Here is a 25,362-nt window from a genome sequence, read left to right as displayed (position 1 = left end):
GCCCAGCAAAGGGTCATTGACTTAACAGGAACATCTGAGTTATTGTTGAAGAATGCCTTAGAGAAGGGTTCTTGATGGCATTAAACTGCACTGGCTTTGAAATGCTCACCACGTCACGGGTACAAAAGTTTCTGTAACAAAAAGCTGGCATTGCTAAAGGAAGGACAAAAAACAGTGGCTAAGAGGTCTAAAAGAAACAAGAATGCATTCGCTTGATCCTAGCAGCCACTTGTCATGCCAGCTTGAAATGAAAAAGTATATACATATACAGACCCACTGCAATGCAACAAAAATCTGACTGAGGTAGCACAAGAATATTGAGACATTCAGTTTAACGTTCACAAGAAAAAAAGTGACGGGCAGGTGACTCGACACTTCCAAAAGGCACATAAGATGACACTTGTGGAACACATTTTTCTGAAATGTTTGTTAACATAAAAAGGCATTTAAGTTAGTAATGAGAGGCTAATGTCTTTAAACATCTAGGCAACTAAATCTAAAAACACTGTGAAACTTATTGCACCTTTACCACTGGCACAACGAGCAACAACAACATGGCTTACAAACAGGAATCACGAGTGGTACAAAAATATTGATATTATACAAAGCATTAATGGCTTACTCACAGTCCAACTATCGCTAGTGAAGAATCTGGATGTAAAATGGATAGATAACCATCAATAGTACATTTGAATGCAGCTTTCGAAGTAATGCAATTCATACCACACTATTGTGATGCTAAACAATAGTAACATGGTGCTACGGAGTGACAGTACCAATATTATCCACTAGATACTACCGACAACTACACTTGTTCATTTTGATAGACTGTGATGACCGATTATAGACTGCGTCAAGGCACTTCACACGAAGTTTTGCCAAACATAAATTCAGAAGCAACAAAACACCCCACAGTTATTTGACAAAGGTCTTAAAAATAACGAAACAGCAGTACAAATGATGGAAATTTTGTTGATGACCACTGCTGATAATGTACCATACAATTGTTTACAATGAATTTCTGACCAGTTTTTTTGCAGAACACACTAAGATGCAGCACACACAGCCTTAAAAACTGGAGGCAATTAGTGCCAGTGATGGTAAATGCTCAGAGATGGCCAGCAAATTAGTTACAGTAGAATCTCAATATAATCTTGGCAGAAATTTTAGATTTCGGCTGTTATGCATGCATTCTAGAGAGGCATGGATGATACGAATCAGCAAAGTGCTTTTACAGTAATACTATGGTCTCTAAAAGCTGCTGCAACTTGCATTCTGACTGATGAATTTTAAAATAAATTACAGCGTTTTATTGCTGAGAGAACTTAATGACCATGCAGCCCTGCTTTATTTACTATGGTAAATAACTAATTGCAGTTTTAAAACAATATTACGCCGCCAGTTCCAAAGTCATTCGTCGGCCAAAATAGGCACAGGGAAGCGTCTCCAAAGTAATCAAGCAAATTTTCTAGAACAGTAGTGTGAATGTCCATTGTAATAAAATGGTAACCTTAGAAAGCTGCCCTGTGCTTACCAACTACACATACCGTAAAGTTCTCAAAAAACGCCCACCCAAATTACAGAGATAGCAAGAGAAAAATACGGGATGGGTGATCTTTCAGGTCAGGTACGAAAAACTAGAAAAAAGTGGCCACACTACCAACCAAAACTGTGGAGATATAAAAAAAATACCAGAGGGGTGAACTTTAGGCTCGTGTGGAAAGGACCTATAAGTGACCGCATCAACATATGCATAGATGATTCATGTTTATTTGGTTCACTCATCGGCTCCACGCCATCGATTTTAGGGGGTGGGTGATCTCTGGGGTCGCTTATACCCGTCATACGGGCACTTTCAATCGCGATTGAAGTGAATTGCGATAGAGTTTTCGAGCGCGCTCGATGCACTGCCGCTGCTGCATGGCCCATTTTAATCGCAATCGAGAAGTTGCACCGGTTGCACTCGTGTACGGCATATGGCGCTAACAATGTGCTTGCGGCCGGCGCCTGGTAACCTCGCGCGGTCGTAGGTATACGTAACTATGTTAATGTCACCACACGCTTATTTGGGTCAAGTTATTTGACACAACTTGTGGCATTATAGTTGAGGTTGTCACCTTCTGCACCATTACGAGAGTATCGCCGCTTTCGTTAGATCGCGCGTGGAAGCCTCGATCGGGCTTCAGAAACCAGGATTGAGTTCGAGCTGGATCGAGCTTGATCACGACTGAAACTGCCGTGTAGCAGCGCCCGATCCGGATTGAGCTCGATCCGGATCGACTCAATCGCGATTGAAAGTGCCCGTGTGACAGGGGTATTAGTAAATTCTATACTTCACCTTAAGGGGGGGTGGGTGATGTTTTGGGAGGGAGCATTCGCTCGGAATGTTACGGTATACAAAATTGAGGTTTAAAATTGATTGCATTTTAGTGTTGAGTCTTTTATTTGGTCTTAACTAAGGCCCCATTTCGCGGAAATTGCATAGCTCTGGCTGCCACGTTCATGCAGGGTTAAAAATAGGTACAGAAATTTTATTTATTCTTCTAGAGCGAATGCAATCCTAATTGTGACCAGAAAAACACAGCCAAATACTTCACTAACCACCTTTGCCCAACTTGCTGACATGTTTCTCCAAACACTGCCAGCCCAAATCTGATTGTTTTCCAAACAGTTGTGTGAATTTTGAGCAAAGAGGGCAAGCTAGCAATAAAAACAGCATAATTCACACATAAAAAAAAACAAAATTGCATTCACTGAGCAGTAATGGCTTGCCGTCAGAATGAGTGACACATAAAAAAGTATTTAGGATGAAAAGAAAAGCCTAGGCTTTGCAGAGCCACATGTATTCATTGTACGACTCACATAATAAGAAAAGAAATTGGCCTGCATTTTCTAAACCTCTTACTGACCTCAAAGTAAAGAAAAATAACGTGCAAGACCTATGGAGCTACAAGTAGAGGAGACAAATGCATTTCCTTAGTGCACTTTTTAATTTTGTAGTTTGTTGTTGATTCAGGGACTCAGATAATCGGGATATTACTGTCTTGAATTAATGCTAGTCGTTATTGGTCAAATATCATAAAGATATCAATGATATTATGATGGTCAACTATTTAGTATATTTTCACATAAACATTGACAGTTTTGATGAACCATCAGTAATACGAAGCCAATTTATCCCAATTTGCATCAGCATATAACGCACAGCGGCACACCACAAAAGAGAGGCAATTCGTCACAATATCATGCACCACTAGGCTACCATGCAGGTGAAACTGTCAAAAAATAGTGACCATTGTTAAAAAATACACGTATACAAACCACATTCAGTTGGCACCCCTTTTTCAAACTTGCTAGGTTTCAGCCTCCAACTACCTGCAACACTAGCCAAGGAGAAGTAATTTGCAATATATTAACCCGCCAAGAGGCTGTTGAATGCTTGTCTGTTTCATGGCAGGAAAAGTGTTCGAACAAAGCAAACCAGCGATGCTCTGATGCAACACTGAGGAAGGTATTGAAGCCACTCATTAGAAGAGATACCAAGACACTGCATGGCTCGTAGGGATGCACCACAAAACTGCAATCATCATCCTGGGGAGGAAAAGCAATTTGATAGAAGTTGAAAATTTCACAAAAAATCACATTTTTAGGTATGCCCATAAAATATTTTCCAGGCCACTTCAAGGCGTCGAGGCACTTGGATATGTCTTGCACTAAGAACATAAACCTAGGTTAAACAGTGCGCCCTCAATGTTTCACACCATGCAAAAAAGACGTATGAAATTCCCCACATTCTCAGCCACGCTTTACTTAAAGGGACACCAAAAGCAACCAGCAACTTTAGTTCAGGTGAAAGTTCAACTGCCCCCATCATTTATTCGGTGGTGAAAGATGTTTTAATTGCAGAGAAATTAGCGATTGGAAAACGTTTCTTCTCTTGCGCCATTTTATGACCTGTTGCATGACGCAAACGTCAATTGGAAGCGAGTGAGACCATGGTGTGGTCTAGCAGGAAATCTAAAACATACCAAGCGAACCATCGTGGCTACAGGAGCCACTGGTCGCGCTCTCAGCGCATACGACAAAACAGTTGGCTGCCCTGCACATCTGCAGCTGCCGCTCTGTGTGCACAAACCTTGGTGCCGCATGGGACCTGCGATAGTGGTAAACAATGTGATGTGCTAGGCAGCCTTTTACTTTGCCTACAAAACGTCTAGCGGACAGTGCAACTGCAGCGAAAACAACGTCAGAGGTGCTCTTCTGCTTTGCAGTCTAGTTGGGTTTTAGACACATTGATTCACTCGGTTCTAGGGCCCGCATACTTGGCCGGCACCGCGCACCAAGGCGCTCTACATCGCTCACTCGTCTTGAGTACGTGGTGCCATCTGTTAGTTCCACTTGTAACAGCGCCCAATCTCTAGTGTGAAAACGGCGCAGGTACTCTGGCGTATGAGCACCTGAACGTCAGTAAGCATGCATATGCGGGCTATTATTATTCAGGTGTGCGTGTTCACTTTTATCCAAAAAACCGAAGATATACAAATTTAAAGCTCGACAGATGGGCTTACGTAGCGCAGAGTTGGTATATGTAGAAATGGAGGTAATAGACGTGCGACTACGCCAAACCTGCAATAACCATCGCAACTGCCAAACGCTGCAAATTGGCAGCTTGCGAATGTTGCCACAGCTTGAATTACACGTGTACATAATTGTTTATGACTTATGAAAGTTAAAGGGCAAAGATTCTAAGTGCTGAGAGCTTGAGTGCACACTTCCCATTGTGTTGTTTGTCACGTGACTCTTGGCACACCTTGTCAGACACTGTTTACGTCTCCTCTGCTGGGCGACTGATAGCTTCATTTTCTTACTATTTACGAGATTATTTTAAAGGTATGGTATATTCGTTTGCCGGGATGCCAATCTATCTATTTAGTCTGACTGTGGTTTTGTCTCTCTAAATAAATTTCTTCTGGAACCATTTCTAGTCGCGTCCTGTACTAGACATTAAGTGTTCAATGCTGTCATGCTTTTTCTGTCCGTGTTCCCACTTTTTACACTTCCAGTTCCTGATAAAGGGCCCCTTTAAACACTTTACTACCAGTCCATTCCATGACCCAGCCACCTCTTCAGCTGTTATTGCTGCCAATGTAAAATCTTTGTCAAAATTTTTTAGGCCAGACCGGCAACACACAGGACTCAAAAAAGCCCATGTACCAGCTTACGTCCCGAGCGAGACAAACTTTTTATGCCGGAAAGCTGGAAAAAACACCTTTTTTTCTTACTGTTTATTAAATTGTGCTCACATTAAAAGTAAAGCTTATTTTTTGAATTCTGTGTGGTCGAGAAGGCTTAGCATTGGGCTTAAAAAATTTTGACAAAGGGTGTACATAGGGCAGGGTTTGTTTCACAGTAAGTTTGCCATTAGTGAGTATGCCCACAGGTCCTGTGAATGACCTTCAGTTGGTCCTCACTGTCAGAAGGGCATTCAAGATGAGTCAGCACAGTCCTTCAGTCTCACTGGTGGCATCAGGCAGATTTTAAAGACTACCTCCAGATGACCTGCACTAGTAGTCAAACATCCAACATCAGCAGCACCTTTTTTGGGGGAAATATTGCACTGTTAGCAACTATATTTTGTTGGCATTAGGCACCCCTTTGAGGTAATGGTGACAGCGAAAGAAGGGGGGTTTGAACGCATCTTAAAGGAAGAACATACATTTTGGTCTCGTGCAAATATTTTGTTAGAACCCTTCCTTCAACTGTTTTGAAAAGCCTGCCTCTAATGCTAGGCGTGTTTCTGGGCAACTTTATGAGGGCAAGCATTCTTGTGTGTGAGAAACGTTATGAATGTTGCGGCTATACAGAGTGGCAGGCCACAGCAGAACTATCACTGCTGATCAGCCAGCTTCCCAATGGTGGCACTGCAAGCTCTGCTCATTGCAAAATGTTTGTAACCATAAATGACTATATTTTCAGAAAAAAGCAATGACACACATTTAAGAGTAACCTCAAGCCTGCCTCTGCAAGAAACATGTGTTCCAAATAACGAACTTGGCATCCGCTGAGGGATGTGAACCTAAACCTTCTTCCATTTAACACCAAGAAAGTGGAATTCCTTGAGCAATAGATACCTTGCTTAATAAAAATATGCAACACGGCATCTAGGCTATCCACGGTATTACAGCAACATTGGTTGAATGAATATTATAAAGGAACCTAACTGGTTTGTTTATTGTGCGCCATTTCTCTGCAGTTATTTACTTCCAGAAAAGCTAGCTTGCGGGCAGCCTTTTCGCTTCTAGGATAGACAATGATGATGCCATGTTTGCAAATGTACAGTGCGAGCCAAGGATTTTCGAAGTACACATAAAGAAACATTGTGACGACTACAATATATGCTCAAAGTTGATGCTTGGGTGAGTTGGTGTTCCATAATCTTGAATTCACAGTGCAAACCAGGAACAAGGGCGATAGGGAGAGAACGACACAAGGGCGCTGACTAACAACTGAAGTTTATTGCTGTGACGTTTGGTATACAAACACAGCAGAAATCAAGGCAACAAAGAAATCGACACATAACACGTTGTGGTCTCTCTACCTCACAATATGCACAACTCTAGCATTGCACAAGGCATGCACTCATACACACTGTGAGGAACCACCGCGGGTTCGAGCTATTTGAGCACGCTCACGATATTGAAATGCCGCCTGTTGGGCAGGCGGAGTAGGGGGCAACAATGAATATGCCCAGTGTACTTCAAAAGAAGGCCTTTATTTTCGCCAAACCCCTTTGGTTACATTTCAACATCCCCACGGGTGGAAAGGGGTGATGGGCGATCTGGCGCCACGCGCAAGTGTGCGCGTCATCGGCACGCTGAACCAGTGGGCTCAGCAATAAGGGCAAAAACTGGGGGTGCTGGCCGATGGGCTCGCAAAAGACACTGTCCGTCCGTTCCCAGGCACGTACCGCACGGCGTGATCGTCGAGTGTCAGCTACGGCTAATATGTGAGCGAAGGGATCAACCTAAAGCACAAGCCGGCAGTCGGAAGGGCTTGTGGGCTTAGAGCTGGCGCAAAAGAGCTGCGACCGGGCGGTGAGGGAAATCGTTACGCACCTTGGGCTGCCCAGCTGAGCGTCTCCCCGAACGGACCCCGCGCAGGGCGCGCGTTCCGCGTCCCAGCAAGAGGAAGTTCGGGCGCCGTTCAAACACGCCAATGAAATGAGGCTAAGCAAGAACCAGGGCGGGACGGCCGTCGAGTTGACAGTGTTTTATCGTGCAACGGCCGCCGGCGCCTTCACCTTGACAGGAATTTGAAGCTTTGGCTCGGCCCAACGCAGTGGCACAGGGCCGAGTGGCCCTTCAGGAAGAGAGGCGGGGGAAAGTGCCACGCTGACGGCACCAAGCAGGTGCTCACACAATGGCTCGGACGCCAGGATCTCCACAACGTGAAAACAAAATTACAAATCTGCCACAACATCACTACCGCCATGTGCTTACACACCGTCTAGATAGGTAATTTCTTATGCTGATAGCGCGACAGAAGCGACGCTTACAAACTTTTCTTGTTCTTTTTTTCTTCTTTCCTGCTTTATTGAGGCTCATAACATAGCAAAAAAAGAAGAAAAGTGTGTAAGCATCGCTTCTGTTACGCTATCAGCAAAAGAAATCACCTATTAGACAGTTTGTAAGCACGTGGCAGTAGTGATGTCGTGGCGGATTTGTTATTTTGTTTTCACGTGTTATGCGTCGATTTCTTTGTTGCCTTGATTTCTGCTGTATTTATATACCAGATGTCACCACAATAAACTTCAGTTGTTATTCAGCACCTGTGTGTCATGCTCTCCCAATCATCCTTGTTTCTTGTTTGCGCTGTGAATTCAAGAATATGTGCTCAGTTTTAAAAAGTCAGGGGCATTCTGTTCCACACCGTGCAACTGGTAGAAGATTGCTGCAAAATGGCACGGCCTGAGCAGTGCGTGTCTATATTGCAGTTACACGGAGGGCTAGGCGTTTTCAATGCCCACAGTCAGCACTGGTGACAAGCCAGTTAATGAGCCCTGGACTGGCTCTATCCTGACAGTGCCACAGGGTTGGTTTCCCCATAACTCAGGCACTAAATGGTGAAGCTCACTGCAGCTGCAAAGCTGAAAAAAAATTGTGTTACCTTTGGAGCAAGAACATCAACATGCGGCACATGCTGTCGCAGAAAATTACAGCAAAAATCTTGCGCCATTTTTGTGCCATAGTACCAACAGCAGTGCACACTGGTACTTCTATGTTTGCATGTTTTTCATAACTTCCATTGTTTACCAAACCATTCTTACCGCCGTAAAATGAATATGCATTGCCTTTAAGCGCAAATAGCTCGCTCGGCAAGCTTATGAGACCTGCCTAATTTGTGTTTGCTTTTGCCGGCCTCAGCCAATCGCACAGCTCGGCATATGACATCATAGGTTCTGTTGCAAGAAATGAGCTAGGCGGTCACATGGCTATTCCCTGTTTTCCTAATTATGTAGCTTATTTGAGCGAAGTGTGCATTAAGAGTGGTGCCAGTATGATTCTAACAAGGCAATCTTTCAAATAAACAAACTTATGTTTTGTCTGCATGGCCCCTTTAAGTAGACGTCAGTTATGAACCAATGCAGAGATTTGCACGACATGTCTTATTGAAGCAGACATCAAGACTTACAGAACATGCCTTAGCTACTCAGTACACCCGAAATAAACACCCGAAAACGTTACCTTACACAAAAATGCTGAAAAACACCCCTTTAAGGTCAGTAATCAATACTAGAAGTAGACTGTTACCTTAAAAAGAAAACATTAGGCAAAAATTACTATGGGTTGGGATGCATTCAACAATATACTGACCCACTGGGCAGTAAGCTACCTCACTTACTAAAAAAAACTGGCGCATAACCGATGTGTACTTTCAGTCACGACGTGTGGCAGAACTTCAAGTCTTGCTAACTTCAAGTCGTACTGAAAAAGACATAGGCCTGGTCAATGAGACATGAAAAAAATAATAATCAGGGTAGCACTTAACAGGGCCATGCAGACAAAACACCAGTTTGGTTCATTTGAAAGATTTCCTCGTTAGAATCATAGTGACACCACTTTTAATGCACACTTCGCTCAAATAAGCTATAGAATTAGGACAAATGGGAATGGCCATGCGAACCACTAGCTCATTTCCCGCAACACAACCTATGATGTCATATGTGCCCAGCCGTGTGATTGGCTGAGGCTGGCAAAAGCAAATTAGGCCCGGCTTATTCATTGGCGAGGCACGCATGCAGGAAACTATGAGAGTGTGCCGTTTCTAATTACATTGGGCACCACAGAATGGCGGTACTTGTCCAGTGTTGGACGTTCTGAACTCTATCCCACCAAAGGCAAAGTACAATGTGAGTACAATGTGACTACAATGTGAGTGCGATTAATAAAATCTCTGTTGACATGACTCTTGAGAATCGGGTTGAAGTGGAGCAGATGACGCACGCCTGTGTTTCTTTTTTCTTTGGCGTGCGGGCGCAGTGGCACAAGCCACACCATGTCTGTGGCGCATCAGCCATGTCCGTGGCCGTTTTCAGGGTTGCCAAGGCAAGAAATTGACAGCTAAACTTTTCAGTGAATACTACCTATAGCTTGCAAAGTGATCCATTTGCGCTTAAATGTAATGCAAATTCATTTTACAGCAGTAAGAATGGCGCGGTAAACAATGAAAGTTACGAAAATACACATAAACATAGAGGTACCCATGCCCACTGCTGTTGATACTGGGCACACTGCTTGGTTTAGCTGCACAGCAGTCCACCGCTTTGCGGTTGTCTTACACTACACTGGCCGTTTGGCATAAGTGACATTTGTCTTACGTGACCCTCTTTGTCGAGGATACCCCATGTTTCATTAAACAATTACTTTCTACAGTAACAAAAACAAGCCAGGTGCAAATACGGACAAAAACAAAGCAACGGCAGGCAACGGTCCGTGGATGAGTATGGTAGCGCCATCTGGGACGATTGACAGCAAGCAAGGCTGCAGAGCCAAATGACTCAGTGGAAGTTCGCTTGAATATGCGCACTTATGACTTCATTGCTGACATCACGAAAACACATGATTTGGCGGGATAATCAAAATTTTAACCTAAATTGATTAATTTCTCCGTGAATACGGCATTTTTTGCTGCCGGACAAGCGCTGGGGGCACTATAAAACACAAACTCTTGAATAAAACAAGCTTGTATTTTGTCTGCATGGCCCCTATAAGGCTAAAATAGAATTGTGAATTAGACAAAAAACTCCAGAGGAAGACATTGTAGTCTAAATTTAGTCTAATTGGTCTAATTAGTCTAACTTAGTCTAATTAGTCTAAAATTAGTCTAACATTGTAGTCTAATTTTAATAGTCTAAATCAGGCAGAAATGGTGTTTGGAAGCTCATGCATTGCCCATGGCAGACAATAGGAACCCCTCCCATTTGCTACAATGGGACATTAAAAAAAATGTGAAAGCAATAGGCTGAATTAAGGGATAAATAAAATGGTTTGTTCATGAAAATGGAACTTCAAAACTTGCGACAGCAGGGCTTGGAAGTCCTTGGTGAATAGTAATGTAATCCCGCAGTGGAAAAAATCAGGCTGTCGACAATGTTTCCGGTACTGCCCTCCTGTTCTTCATCCTGCAGATAATTAGGAAAGAAGGGTATAAGTGCCCCCCCTCATGACACCTACTCAGGTGGGCTGAACGATGCAGCCAGGAATGATTTCACTCATGGCTGGTGCTGTAAAAATGCTAATTTGAAGGAATTGAGCATCTAACTCAAAAATGTTACGCCAGAAATTAGGGACATCGCTTCTGTATGGTGATAAGCCACTTGACAAATGGTTAAAGTGCAAAAACTTGCGAGTAATCAATACTGAGTGGCAAAGCTAAGAGCCATCTATGCACAGCTTTTACTACAGCACTGCACCACGAATACTGAAAGATGCGTGATGAACATGGGTGGGCTCAGGCGAACCAGTGCAGGCAAATTATGCACCTCAGCTGGATGTTCACCATTAAAAGCAAGCACGGGACTTATGGCCATGCCATTCATAACATGGGTGAGATGCTGCACAAAGCCAGAATGTACTAGAAGAATCTGAGTGGAACGAACAAAGTGCTGTACCAAAATATGCTCTTGGTGTCTGAGCCTAACAAAGTGTGTGGGCCGCGCTTTTTTGAATTTTTCCCCATTTTTACTGCAGAGCAGTATATGTCTCACCCCCCAGTTTTTTATTCCAGTAAAGGCGATTTACTCGGCGCTGCTCCGGGGATCTTCCTTCCCCCACCGACCCCTTTCACAAGGTTATCTCAAAGGTTGTCCCCCCGCCTCTTTCACAAGTTGCGCAGTCGTTGAACAGCGGCCATAGCGCTGTTATCGCATGTGTATTTATTTATTTATGCATACTGCAGCCCCCAAATTGGGGCTATGGCAGGAGTGAGCATTCACAGAACAAAAAATAGCAATTAAACAGATCAACAGAGCAATACAACAAAAGACAATTAACGCAAATCAGCGCGGGCAAGTAAAAATTTTTCCAGCGGAAGGGAGCGAGTATCACCGGACAATCCATTCCAGAGTTCGGCAGTGAAAGAAAAAAAACTAAATTTGAATGCGTTGGTTCGACAATGGTACGGCTTGATATTAAGGTGGTGATTACTTCCAGTTATGGACGGCGAGGCAAATGAGATGTAGGCATTGTCAGACATGCGATAGACCGAGTTAATAAATCAGTAAAGCAATATCCTAGAATCATTTAGTCGGCGCACACGTAGTGTGGTGAGTTCAAGGGAAGACAGGGCAAGGGAAGGTGAAAAATAGCAGTCATAGCGATTACAAATAAATCTGATAGCTATTTTTTGAATGGCCTCGATTCTATCGATTTCACCCTGCCTGTGTGGGTTCCACACGGGGCATGCGTAGTCAAGTACAGGACGAATCAGTGTTTTATACACTAGTAATTTAGTGATTTTTAGGGATTGGGACAGTGTTCGTCTTAAATAACCTAATTTTTTAAAAGATTTTGTGCAGATAAAGTTAATATGCTGAGACCAAGGTATATTGCTGGAAAGAACAACACCAAGATATTTGTATTCTGTTACTTTTTTTAAGGTGGATCCGTTAAACGAGTAAGTGCAGCAGGAAGGGGACTTACTATTCGTGAAAGACATAAGCACGGATTTGTTAAAATTGATACTCATTTGCCAGGGTGCACACCATTCCCAAAATTTAGTAAATGAGTCATTTAGACGATGATGAACTTCGGGAGAGTCAATGGGTTCATACAAAACACAATCATCCATGTACAGACGAATTTTAGAGGTGACGTTATTAGGCAAATCGTTTATACACAGTAGAAACAGTAACGGGCCAAGTACAGAACCTTGTGGAACGCCTGAACTAACACTAACAATATCGGAGTCAGTCGAGTAAAAACAAACGTATTTCGAGTGCTCAGAAAGAAAATTAGAAATCCAAGTAACTAGTTGTGGGTTGTTTAATAAGGTGTTCAATTTACATAGCAATTTAAAGTGAAGTACAGTGTCGAATGCTTTTGAAAAGTCAATGAATAGTGCATCAACCTTACTACCAATGTCCATGTTACTAGTAATGTCGTGCACGAATTCGATAAGCTGTGTAACAGTACTATAACTTCGTCTGAATCTATGTTGGAAGTTAGACAAAAGATTCTTAGATTCGAGAAATGCAATGTTTGTAAATAATATGCTCTAATAGCTTGCAGGAATGAGGGGTAAGAGAGATGGGCCTGTATTTGCTGAAGACTTGCTTGTCACCAGATTTATGTAAAGGTACTATTTTGCCATTTTTCCAAGATCTGGGAACGGGACCAGATTTTACGGATTTATTGAAAATTATTGCAAGGTATTGAGAGGTCCAAAGAAAGTAGCGAACGAGAAACATGTTAAGGATACCATCGGGTCCGTAACATTTTTTAGCGTCCAAATTAAGTATGAGATTTAACACGCCCTCTTCAGTGATCACTACATCGCAGATTTGAGACGTTGGATTCGAGGTGGAAAAAGAAGGAACAACAAGATTGTCAACTGTAAAGACAGACTGAAAGAACGAGTTAAAAGTGTTCAAAATTTCCGGCGGTCATCTACGATTCTGTCGTTTATTTTGAAAGAATTGCAGGAAGCATCGCGGGGCAGGACCGAGCGCCAGAACTTGCGGGGATTGTCGGATAGTAAACGTTGCAGTCGAACACGAAAAAAGAAATCTTTAGCTACATTTTGCTGCTCTCGAAGTTCTCTCTTGGCCTCAGTAAACCTGATAATACGTTCTGGATTGCTAGACGATTTGCAGCGCCGAAGTCTCAGGACTTTACGAGATAACTGTAAAAGATCACGATTCAGCCAGGGAACATCAGTGTTTTTCTTTTTAGTCTTTGTAGGGATAAACTCCGAAATTCATGTTTTTACTAGCTTTTCAAAGGTGGTAGTTAGTGTATCAATGTCACCTGAAGCGCTGAGTAGCACAAAATCACCGTACGCATCGGCCAAAGCGTCTAAAACAGAAAGGTCATACGCACATTCAAAGTCAGAAAACGAAGTGAAAACATATCGCGGTTTATTGATTATGCATGCGAGGGAAATGAGAACAGCCTGATGGTCAGACAGGCCATCAATTATTTCGAAGTTAAAGCCTTTATTCGAAAGGGCGGAGCTTAAAAATACGAGATCGAGAACAGCATTCAACCTGGTGGCCCCATGAACATTTTGGGTTAAGTCGATAGATACTGTAAAGTCGATAAGTTCTCTGCAAATATTAATTTCGCGACCATCACATGTAAGGGAAGGCCAGTGGATTCCTGGGGCGTTAAAATCACCCATGCAAATGAAGTTCGATGCACTAAAATTGCGCTCGTACATGAAGTTATTAAGAATTTGTAATGTTTCAATAGTCGAGGCAGGAAGCCGACAGAAAACCTAATGACAATTGCACATTTGTCGAGGCAAATATTGCACCAAACAGACTCAGTGTCGGCGGGGCCTGAAATCACAGCAAATTTTGAGTCTGAACGAATGAGAAGAGCAACACCACCCCCTTTCCCCACGAGTTGATCGGTGCGAACTGCAGTGTACCCTGGGGGAGTGAACTCGGAATCGAGAATACCATCATGTAGCCACGTTTCGGTTATGCTGATGATGTGAGGCGAATACTCTGAAACAAGGGAGAGAAGGCTAGGTAATTTTTTATTACGCTTTTAACGTTTAAATTTAGGACGAAATTTTCATTCCTGTTGGGACGGCGTCAACCGGAGACAAAAGGTGCTGCTGCCGGGAAAGCTTCACCAGGAGAGGAATGGAGTTCCGAACTGGATGCAGCCGAGGAGGGCATCACATCGGAATTATTTAGCAAACTAGGTGCTTTGACAAGGGAATTCAGTGTTTCATTCCAGCAGTACCGAGCTTTGTTTATTAGAATGTAATCAAACCTCAAGCTAATAAAACACCCTATAGACCTTATGCAAAAGTGCTGCCATCTACCGGAAGAAAAACAAAACAAGCACACGACGCCATGTTGGGGGATGGCGGTCGCGGGATTGCTTGGTACGGAGCGTGTGAGGGGCTTTCTCGGCTTGGCGATCCTTTTATATTCAGATTTAAGCGCAGCAAAATAAGCGACGAGTATTGTATTCTGCGGACCTTTCTCTTGTGCCCACATTTGCGGGCGACTTCGTAAATACGCATTATGCATCGAAAAAGCAGTCAGGGAGGCACCGGCAGGGAAGCTGTTGGAGGCTGTCACGTTTATCTTTTTTTTTTGGGGGGGGGGGGGGGGGGGACGCTTTGAGAACGCAAACATTAGAGTTTTAGCTGACCGTTTTCAATGTTCCGCTGCGGCCCGCTCAAAGCAACCATTCGCCATTTGCAGCCAAGCGCGCCACGCATGCGCAATGGCCCTCTCGCTTGCTATCGAAGCGGAGCGGACTGTGAAAAACGGTCAGCTAAAACTCGCTATTGAAAGTAGTTGGATCGCATCCTGCGGGTTTCTCAGGAGGTCATTCCTGAAACGCTTCGAAACTTGGGGGTTGTCCTGCGGTTGAAATGGGGGAGGCGGGGGCATTCGTGATAAAGCTATAAGCTATACGCTAAGGATCCTCTGGGACGCAGAGGAAACCTGCAAAAGAAAAAAAACACTTAGCTAAATAGATTGCATACTTGGCATTTTTTAACAGCGGAGCTGTTGTAACTGGCCGTAATGTGTAGCGCGTGACGCGTGTGGCGTGTAACGCGTTAAACATATTGCCAATAAATTACCAATAAATTGCCAATGAATAATTAAATTACCAATAAATTGCCGAGCGCTGGTGAGTGCGTGCCTCGCGGTGACCACCGAGCGTCCCCAGAACATGTAGGTTTTAGCAAAAAAAAAAACTGCGAAAACCTTAAAGAGCGAGAAAATGCCGAGCGCTCGTGAGTGCGTGCCTCGCGGTGACCACTGAGCGTCCTTTGCTCACGCCGTGGACAACAAAACGGAGTGCACACTACCGCTTAGAAAATTCGGCTCGAAAAATTTGATCTTGGGAAAATAGGCTACAATCGAACAGCAGGCGACGAGCGGTAAATGACTGATACACGTAATTACTACGTACGTTACTTGCGCTAGTCATGACGCTATGTGAAGGTTGCAACTCTCGCGGATCCCTTATTTCCTGTAACGTTTGGCAAACGAAAGAATGCGTAATACTTCGATAAAAGCCTACCGAACGTCTAGAATAAAGAAAACGTGGGCATGCAAAGCACGAACGGCAGACTCAAAACTCCACCGGCACGATGAAGTACGAGCTACCCGAAGCAGTGCTCCTTAACTACCAGCAGGGAGGAGTCCTGCGCAGCAAATACAGGGCTAGAAAAGAGCTCACTTTGGGACCTTTTTAGTCCTGCACATATTATTCCTTTCGTGACTATGAATGCGATCTAGCTATAATAGTACTGCGTGAAGGGAAGTCGACACCCGCAAGCGACTTCACGCAGGGCTTGAGTCATGCTTCCGTTGAGAAATAAAAAAAAGATGTGTACGCTATTTTCGTGGTCGTCCTCGTATCATCTTTGTGCACAGCAAGTTACACGGCAGTATTTGGGCATCTTGGACAACGATAAATGCCGACATGCGCGTCGCTAACCCCAGGCTATCATGTACACAGCGGTATCCGGAGATCCAGGAATCCCCCAACATGGCGGAAGCGCACGTGGTTCCCGCAAGAGGGTGCCAGTTTTTGCATAAGGTCTGTAGCACGAAATGAATCAGCAGGGTCCCACATTTTTTTACGCAGAGCACGAACTCACGGAGAGAAATCTTTGTTAATATAAATTTTAGTTCCTTTAAGCTTTGCAACGTTCTTAAATATGATCATTTTATCCCGATAATCAAGGAGCTTAAGTATAACAGAACGGGAACGATCTAGTTGCTGTCTGCTGAGTTTGTGACAACGTTCAAACTGAGGACATTCAATCTGCAGCATTTAAGTAAAAAACGACGCAATTTTAGTTGCCAAACAATCACCGTCTTCGAAGGCTTCCTCTGTTCAGCCCATAAATTACGATATTGTTGCGCCGTGACCGATTTTCAAGATCATCAATCTTGGAAGTGAGTTCGGCAATGCATGCGGTAGCCGACCCTATCTGGGAGCGGAACCTGATAGAAGCAGAGTTGGAGTTGGAACCTGTGGAAGCTGTTTCCAAAGCACATACTCGAGACTCGAGTGCATCAAATCGGTTGTCAAAACGGAGCTTAATTTCAGCCATATCACTTGCAATTTGCTGCTGAGTAGCCAGCAGTTGTGAAAGCATAGGAGCGACATTAGGTTTGTCTGATATAGTACAATCAGCTATTTGGGAACGTGCACTGAGCTCAGGCGTCGAAATAGAATTGCCAAAGGAGCGAGTAGCGGGGCGAGTGCTAAGTTGCCGGTTTTTAATCGAGGTGCAGGTTTGGAAGGGCCGGGATTAAGTTTGACATCACCACACAATAAGAGACTTAAAGTAAAACAGTGCAGCAGAACATGACAAAACAAACACTTGTGGGCAGAGCAGCAGCAATAAAAAACAGTCATCACTACGGACTACGTACGCATCAGGAAAGTAACATACCTGCGTCAAAAAAAGGCATCGTTTTAGCATAGTGTCCTCGTTGCTGCCACTATGCCCACTGAAGCTGAAGCCAATGGCCGGTTCCTTTATAGCATCCCTGCGGGATGTCACATGCCATGCGTTGGCGATGACTGGATGATCGATGACTGCGTTGAAGGAGAGGGTGGAGTAGAAACTTCGGTAAGGCACACGGGTGGACACGTCGCAACTATCGCGCACGGGGGCGATAGGAAAGTCCAGGTGTGTGCCGCCACCGAAGACCACATGACCCTCCAGGCAGAATTGCACGGCAGAAGGCGATGCAGCGCTCAAACCAGGAACGGCACTTGCGCAGAGTGGGGATCCGATCAAGCTGACAAGGAGCTGCGTCAAAAAAAGGCATCGTTTTAGCATATAGTGTCCTCGTTGCTGCCACTATGCCCACTCCAGTTGCAGAGCCAGTTGCAGTGCAAATGGGTGTAAAAGTGCCTGAAGCCGTTGCCGCCATCAAGTTTCTTACTATATGCCCTAGAGAGGAATCTGGCGATAATAGCGTCAATGTGGCTCACATCAAAGCCGTCTGTGTCGTCATGGGCCGCCATTATACTGTACGCTCGCTTAGTTTCATGATTGAATTGGATTAAAACGTTTTAGTGGCAGTATATTCGAACACAGTGCTACAAAGACGCAAAGAATGCTATGGTATTATGGAAGTGGAAGATAAATCGAGCTGTTTTAAAGCTAGGAAAAAAGGAAGTAAAGCGTACTTTTGGCGAAACAAGCTGCTGGCTAACAACAATGTTAATATTTTGTGGGAAACTTTAAAGACTCCTATTTTAACAATTTTACCATTATTTCAAATAGGTTGCTTGAAGAGCTTGGAAATGTTTTTGAGTGTTCCTAAGAACACATCGCCTTCGTGGCAAACCAGTGCACCGACCGTCAGCTACAGTTTAACAAAACTTGTTGCTGAGCGAGTGGGTTCATACTTGAAGAAAAAGGAAAATGTGCAGTTAAACAGTTGTGGGTGAAGGCATGCTATAGATGGCCGAAGGCTTCCGTACCTTGTGTATCTGGTCTTTGTCAAAGTACGTTTGGTTTCTCTTTTCGTCAGCTACAACTTTCGCGGCAGCATATTACGCACTCAGTCATGCGTTCCTTCGGCTCCGGCATGACCAACGTTAGGTACAATTACGCACTGCCTGCTCTTTCACAAAGCACGCAGTTGCCACGGCTCACTGCTACTACAGAACAGGGAGCATTTCGGCTACCTCATAGCTCATAGACGTGTTAATGTATTGCTTGTATTCACTGGCGTGGCGCGCATGCAGGCAACCATGTGAGTGCGCTATCACTTGTTACATCGGGCTCCGCAGGATGGCGGTACTTGTCCGTGCTAAGCACATGACTGTGTCGCAAGTTAAACTCTACCTCACTACTACTCACCAAACGTAAAGTATTGCCTCAAGTCCAAAGTTAGTGCGATTAATTACATCTCTGTTGACACCACCGTTGAGAATCGTGTTGAAACGGAGCAGACGATGCACACCGGTGTTTTTTTTCTTCGGCGAGCGGGCGCAGTGGCCCAAGCCGTACCATGTCCGTAGCGCATCGGCCATGTCTGTGGCCGTTTCCAGTGTTGCCAAGCGGTGAAATTGACCGCTTAACTTTTCAATGAATATCACCTATACTGAAGGGAGCAAATCTAAAAAGCCGCTTAAGAATCCAATAGTCATGCCTATGCAAAGCCAGAAGCTCTGGTCTCCCCATAACCCCCCCCTGACGACATGGATCCCCAGGTGCAGTTTCCTCTCTAGTATACTTACTAAGAAACTGCATGCTTGCCGCCGCTAATTCCCCCCCCCAAAAGCTCCGGGACCCTGCCAGTTCAAAGCAACTTGCCCCATTGGAACACCAGCATGAGCACATAAGTCTTCTTTAGCTTTAAAGCCATTCCGAGCGACATTGTCCGCCGGCGACCCTTGTTGACCAGCTGGTCATAGTTCTTTTGGCGGCCGAATAATGGTAGATCTTAGTCTGGTCGCATATAAAGTCTTTCTTTCTCCCTTCGCCGGTGTATTTCATGCCCAATTAGGCGCCCATACCCGGTTGCCGGTTTAGGCGTGCACGGTTTGGGGGTGGAGGGAAGGGGCATGCACACACAGCAGGGCTTAATGCCGCTACCGATGGCAGGGCTTAACGCTAGCAGGGCTTAATGCCGCTACCCGGTGTGGTGGTGGGAGATATAAACGTGAAGGTCTCATGGCAAAATAAGTTAAAAATTGCTTATAAAAGCTTTGCTACAAAAACCTGCCTTTATTTTCTACATAGTGGGGCAGTCCTGTCCGTGTATTGGGTCAAGGAATTGCATGCACTCGCTTCAAATCTAGCGTGAAATGCTCTGCAGCTTTTTGCCTAATGTAGGTATCTTGGAAAAAATTCTACTCAAATTGGTCATTAAGGCAACTGTATATTATGCTGAGTTTCATTTAGCTGTCACAATCAATCCATAGTGAAGCTCTAAATGTTACAGAATTCCCATGTGCAGTCAATACATGGCTGTCTAGATAGGGAGTATGGTTGCAGAAAATGGCCCAACTCTTGTTTTAGGGAAACTGTCGTGACACAAATAATTATTTAGAATTATATGGAAGTGTAATGCATGCTTTTATTTGATCAATGCAGTAGCTAACCATACATAACTCAACATAGTTAACCATAGTTAACCAACATAGTTAACCATTTAAAGCAGTGAAAGCACTCTAAATTTTGTTTTGAAGGGTGCGTTTACAATGCAGAAAAAAAGAACCAACGAATACAGGTGCCATGGACAAGTGTTGGAGTACCAACTATGGAGCACCAACTAAACTAAAATTTCACGTCAATCAGCTGTTTTTTATGCGCGCTCTCATAACTTCTTGACATAAAATGCAATGAATACAAAAACACGGCAGCACTGTGCCAACTTTTGCTGCATTCATATGATGAATAGGTCGATTAACCTGTAATTTTGTTGCAATGTCAATAAGCCAAGCGAGACATAGGGCTATACAGTAAAAGTTTGTTAATTCAAACTCGAAGGGGACCATAGAATTGTTTGAATTAAGCGGAGTTCAAATAAGTGGTCCAGTGCTAGAATGAATGGACATCGTGACACACTGCGTGGGCAGAACATGAAGACGCCACCTCTGAACTCATTATCGCGAATTAGCCGCTACTACACGTTTGTGGCAGGCGATTTCGTAAATAATGTTCATGAAGCTCGAACAGCAAATGAAATTAATTGACCAGATAAAGGCACCGACAGGCATTCCTGTGAGCAGCAAACTGTAATGTCGAAATAATGACGCTGTTTATGCCCGAAAACACGTTTGTTTAGATGGTGGGGTCGAGGCAATCAAAATTAAAGTAAACTTTGGGCCAACTTCCGTGCCAACTTCTTCTGCGACCAATGGAAACCTGGGAATACCGGTTCGAATTAATCGTTCTTGATACTGACATGTTCGAATGATCAAGTTTTCCCTCATTGAAATAAATAGGGCTGTGCCAGGACCAGGGCGTCAGTTTGAATTAACGGAGTTAAAATTAATGAGCTTTTACTGTATTTGCATTTTATACTAGCCTCCAAGCACCATTCTCGGTGAAATGAAGTTTAAAATGTTGCGATGGCAGTGTGCACCAGATATTCAGAAGTGAACGCCGTGTCAGTGCGCCCCCTTCTATCGTTGCATTCTTTGATTTCTCTGAACACCTGTGACTAATTCCTACCGTAGTACTTTTGCGCAGTTTTTTGTACATCTTTCGACACTGTCACCAGATTTTTGTACCTTTCTTAATTATGCATTTGACCACATGATCTTCCAAGCACACTGCGACTAGACACAAGATTACTAAGAATAGGTCATATAGAACTGAACTACCCATCATGACATTGTACTATTAAAGTAATTAACCCTGTTAGTCACACTTTGAAGAAATATAAGTTTAGTCTAAGCAACTAGAGCGGGGAGAGCAGGGAGAAGGGATGATTGGGAAGACTGCTTGTTCAGAGTGGACCTTTTTTCAGTAACGGTATGTGCATGCGTGTACTGCTGATCCGCCAATTCTCATGCATTGCGAGCGATATAAGCAAACAAGTCCACCCTCAGCTAGTTGCTGGTACAGCAACTACCGGTTTCTAGTGCTGGTCCTTTTTATCCCCAATTTTTCAACAGGTCACATGGAGTTTGTACTCACATACACATGCACGCACACCAAAAACTTACAAAGGAAAGGGGCAAGCAAATTAGAGGCTGTCCATACTGCAAACACATGGCTACCATTGAGGAAGTAATAAAACCGAAAAAAGATAAAGGCACTTCGCCCGCTACAGGTGCCAAATGTGCAGTGCTTGTGACCTCCACGTGGAAGGGTGATGAGGGGGTGGGAGGAGACAAGTCGGTGGGAAGTTTCGTGCACAGGTTTTTCAACAGCGAGATTTTCAGGGGGCAAGCCTGTTCAGTTTTTAATTCGCCATGGGAGCCACTAGGTGCAACCGGTACTCGAAAAAGGCCTTTTAAAGGTCGAACACAAGAGGTTGCTCCAGATTTGAAAAACACAAGTTTTCTTATCCATACATACACTGGCACTGCACCCTGGCCCCAAATTTTTAACTATTCGTGTCGACCAGATAACATCCTGCTCTGATACACAAGAAAGACCATGCATCAGTACAAGCAGCAGCAGGTCAACATAGTTATTCATGGCAACCCAATGTTATGCCACTTGGAGACTGATATGATGACCCCCACAAGGGGCGCATTTATGCAAGCCTTTCATGCTCAAAATGCTCATGCTCATGCGGGCCTTTCATGCTGGGCATCAGCCTGGGCACATGATGGGCGATTCTCACTTCTTTCCTATCAATAACGTTCACTAGTAACGCTGTAAGTAGTAGTCCTTGAAGTGCAGCTCACACCTCACAGTTCTCTTAGAGGCGTTTGTTGCCATGACAACAAACTATTTCTATTCCAGGTTTCATTTTTGAGCTTCATTTTTTGGAATGCCGAAATAGACTCCTCTCAGCATGGACACCTGCGTAGCCGGTGCGGCATCTCGGCACATAACAGTCGCAAAGCCTAGCTTCAGGCATGCCGAGGGCATTGAAAGTGGGCAGTTAAGGGTCATCACATCACGGCACATCAATACAGTGAGACGAACAGCAGCAGCGGTTGCACAGAGTTTTAAAACAAATGACTGAATACGACTGTGCAAGCTCCGATCTGTGACCGCCTACACTTGCCGTTTTCACCAAAACAACTGAATCCACAGACACCGCAGCGCCACCATGCCAACTTTCAAAGGCAGGCACGAGGCCGTCGGTAACTGGTCCCATTCAGATCTTTCTAGTACACTCTTAAGTTTTTTAGGGCTGTGATGTGTACAGCATGATTTTTGGTTCCCACTGCACTGCTTGTATGACATATAGACAACATACCAAAGTGTCTTTACTTTCTCCCCAAAACTTTTAGTACATCATTATGTCTGTTTACGAAATGGGCAATTTGTAAACTGTTTTTTTAAACGCGAATTTTTCTGTAACGAAAGCGTCATGCTTAGTCACACAAAAAAACAGCACGGTACATTTGCCCCATCTTTGAAAAAAAAAAGTGTGTGATTTCTCTGGATGCTCTTGGCCCTAAAATTGATTTAGGGCCACAATACTGCACTGCAATGCGGTATTGATAAATATTATACGCTGGCAGTTTGTCACAGAAAAGTTGTACAAAGTCTTGACGTTGGAATAATCAGGTGCTCCAAATCCCTGATCCTTCAGTACTCAAAATGCTACCGCCGAAAAGGCTTGTACACCTGTAAGTGAGGCTACAGGAACTGCTTTCCCACTGTTCACCAGTAACGACTTGGAGCAACCGACGCGGAAAGCATTACTGAATGGGTACAGCGACTTAGTCCTCTGTGGTGCCAGTGAGAAGGGAAAAAATTGATGCACTACCTCTGGGGGCAACGACAGTGACAGCGACGAGCAATCGCTCGCGTGCGGCCAGCCAGCAGCAGCCCACAAGTGAGCGACAGCAATGGGGGTACCCAGTGGCAGAGTAGTAGAGTTCAAGCTTACCGTGTGTACCGTAGGTGCTGTGCCTACTGGGACTCGAATGCACATGTGTGCATTCGTTCCGGTAGGGAGTTTAGTTCCGCCTTGCCGTCCCCGCGCATTCGTTCCGCTGAGGGGTAGAGCACCTCGCCGCGCCCGCGCATGCGGGTTTCGGTACGCATGGAACACACGGTAAGCTAAAGCTCTATTGTTTTGCCTCTAACTGTCACCACAGAGCACTAGGTCACTGCACACCTTGAGTTACGTGCTTCGCGTCGCTCAACGCATTGGGTGTAACTTAATAAAATGACCCAGTGCACTGCGGTGACAGCGACAAGATAGTACAGTGGTGAGCTCGCTTAGGGTGAACATGGGAACGCATTGCCACCTCTACTATCAGAGCAGCCTACCGCTGGATGCACGAAGCAGCACGCATGCGCTGTGCGTGTTGAGCGAGGCTATGCCTGCAGCGCGCACGTCGCGTCATCGGAGCGTCTGAACGTCATCTGCTAACTTAATCTTGCTTGTAGCGGTGGAGCAATCGCCCGCTGTGTAAATACCTGGAATCTGGAATTCGCAAGAAAAATGTTTCTCAGTGAGATGTTATTTGTTCATTAGCTTGAATGCAATGAAATCTGCTCGTCACATCCTAGCTTGCCAGCTTGCTTCAAGCAAACTTGATAAATAGATGACGCTTATTTTTACAGCCCTACATATTTTTAAGTGGTTGCCACTGAAATCGAAGGAACACATGTGCACAATGTTTATCAAATAAATTGAGAGCTTGAAGTGAGTGCGGGCACTACAACTGCGATATTCAATTAACGGCGGAGAAGCACTTCGTGGTTGTTATTTGGCATGCTCATACAAGGATCGAGGATTCGAGGTTCAAAGCGAGACACCATTAGCCGACGACGCGCAACATAGCAAAAGACGTGCAGGCGCCCCGATGACGCGATGCGCGCTGAAAGCAAATTCTAGTTTGACACGCACAGCGCATGCGTGATGCTTCGCGCAGCCCACAGTAGGCTGCTCTGATAGTACCGAAGGCCACGTGCTCCCGTGTTCACCCTAAGCGAGCTCACCACTGTACAGCCGCCGGGGACCGACGCGTCGCTGACTTTTGTCGCGACGCCGACCAAAACCTAGCGACTTGGCAGCATCCACGTCTTGCATGGCCCTCATGGTTCATTTTATTGATTATGGGGATTAACGCGGCGACGCTGCACAGGCGATGAGGCACGCCGTAGTGGAGGGCTCCGGATTAATTTTGAATCTCGAACACACGGGCGTTTTTGCTTCTCGCCTGCATCAGAAAAGCGGACGCCGCTTCCCAATGAGAATCTGAACCGAGGAGTGAAAGCAAGCAAGGTGCAGGAGTTTCGATCCGCGACCCCCAATTTAATATAAACACGCATTGTTGATTGGGACGACAGAACCTAAGCGGGTGTTTTGTCAACGCCGAGACGAGTCTCGTTTCTTCGCGGAAAAAAACCTTTTTGTTGCGTTCAATTTACCTAGCATGCAGGAATGGTTTATTCTAACGGAAAGATACCTTGGCATCTGCGATGGGCGACCTCTCGTACGGGAAATACTCCGTGTGATGAACATCGCAAATGCCGAACAGACGTGAAAGCACTTTCTCCGTTTTCGTTTCCCGTTACATTTGTGCCATTAGCAGCAGCAAACTGGCGGCTCGCAGCAGGAATTGGTAGGGCTGAAGCATTGAACAAATAAACCCAACACTTACCTAAAGCGGGAGAATTAAATACAAAGTGAGAACACAGCACCGACGCCACCGAACATAAACATTACGTCCTTGCAAAACTGGATAGTGTGCCGCCCTGTCCAATTTTTTTCAATGGTGTGTCGTGATAGGATGAAAATGGTTATGGAAACAGCACACCAATCGACTGCAGCGCCCTAATCACTGCCTTAGCAATTATGCCTTTACTACGATATAAATTGCGGGTTGGTTTGCCTTTCTGTTATGCATAGAGTTTCTCAATAGTACGCTGATGAGAAACTCTATGCCGATATGTACGTAAGTTTTTTATTTACGTTTTCTTGATGATGTTTTCAGGCAGTTTAGGTGTGAGAGATTAGCGTCGTCTGCTCACATACCGTTT

At 44.6% G+C, this 25,362-nt stretch overlaps 1 long non-coding RNA gene across 1 annotated transcript; it reads right to left on the bottom strand.

Moving 5' to 3' along the window:
* Positions 1 to 7,839: 7,839 nt before the first annotated feature.
* LOC144157603 (uncharacterized) lies at positions 7,840 to 25,075 on the bottom strand. The gene is made up of 3 exons (XR_013319799.1): positions 24,984 to 25,075; positions 17,164 to 17,526; positions 7,840 to 10,681 (listed from the first exon to the last, which is right to left on the bottom strand). It is a non-coding gene; the product is annotated as an uncharacterized LOC144157603 (long non-coding RNA).
* Between the last annotated feature and the right edge of the window lie 287 nt (positions 25,076 to 25,362).

The sequence above is a fragment of the Haemaphysalis longicornis genome, unplaced genomic scaffold, assembly GCF_048455015.1.
Source record: "Haemaphysalis longicornis isolate Haplotype H1 unplaced genomic scaffold, Haemaphysalis longicornis Haplotype H1 scaffold_10, whole genome shotgun sequence".
NCBI lineage: Eukaryota > Metazoa > Arthropoda > Arachnida > Ixodida > Ixodidae > Haemaphysalis > Haemaphysalis longicornis.
Note: the sequence above shows the minus strand (reverse complement) of the source record. Positions and strands in the feature narration are given on the sequence as shown.